Source organism: Penaeus monodon, chromosome 21 (assembly GCF_015228065.2).
Source record: "Penaeus monodon isolate SGIC_2016 chromosome 21, NSTDA_Pmon_1, whole genome shotgun sequence".
NCBI classification, from domain to species: Eukaryota; Metazoa; Arthropoda; class Malacostraca; order Decapoda; family Penaeidae; genus Penaeus; species Penaeus monodon.
In genome coordinates, this window is record NC_051406.1 from 38,060,709 (window position 1) to 38,061,008 (window position 300).

Consider the following 300-nt stretch of genomic DNA (forward strand, 5'->3'; position numbering starts at 1 on the left):
TAAGAATCAATATATTAATAAAAACCAGCCTCTAAAGGCTCCCCAACCCGGGTTAAATATATAAACAAAAATTGTTTTAAATTCTCCTTTCATAAATAAATATATATATATATATATTTTAATATATATATATATTTTAATATATTTAATATTCATTTATGGTAAATATATAATTTCATTTTTTACTTTGATTATTATACTATATATTCTTTCACAAAAACCGGTTAACCTTTTTTAATCATTCTCCATTATGGTGAGTATATTATATATATAATCGATAATTTATTGAAAAAATATTAA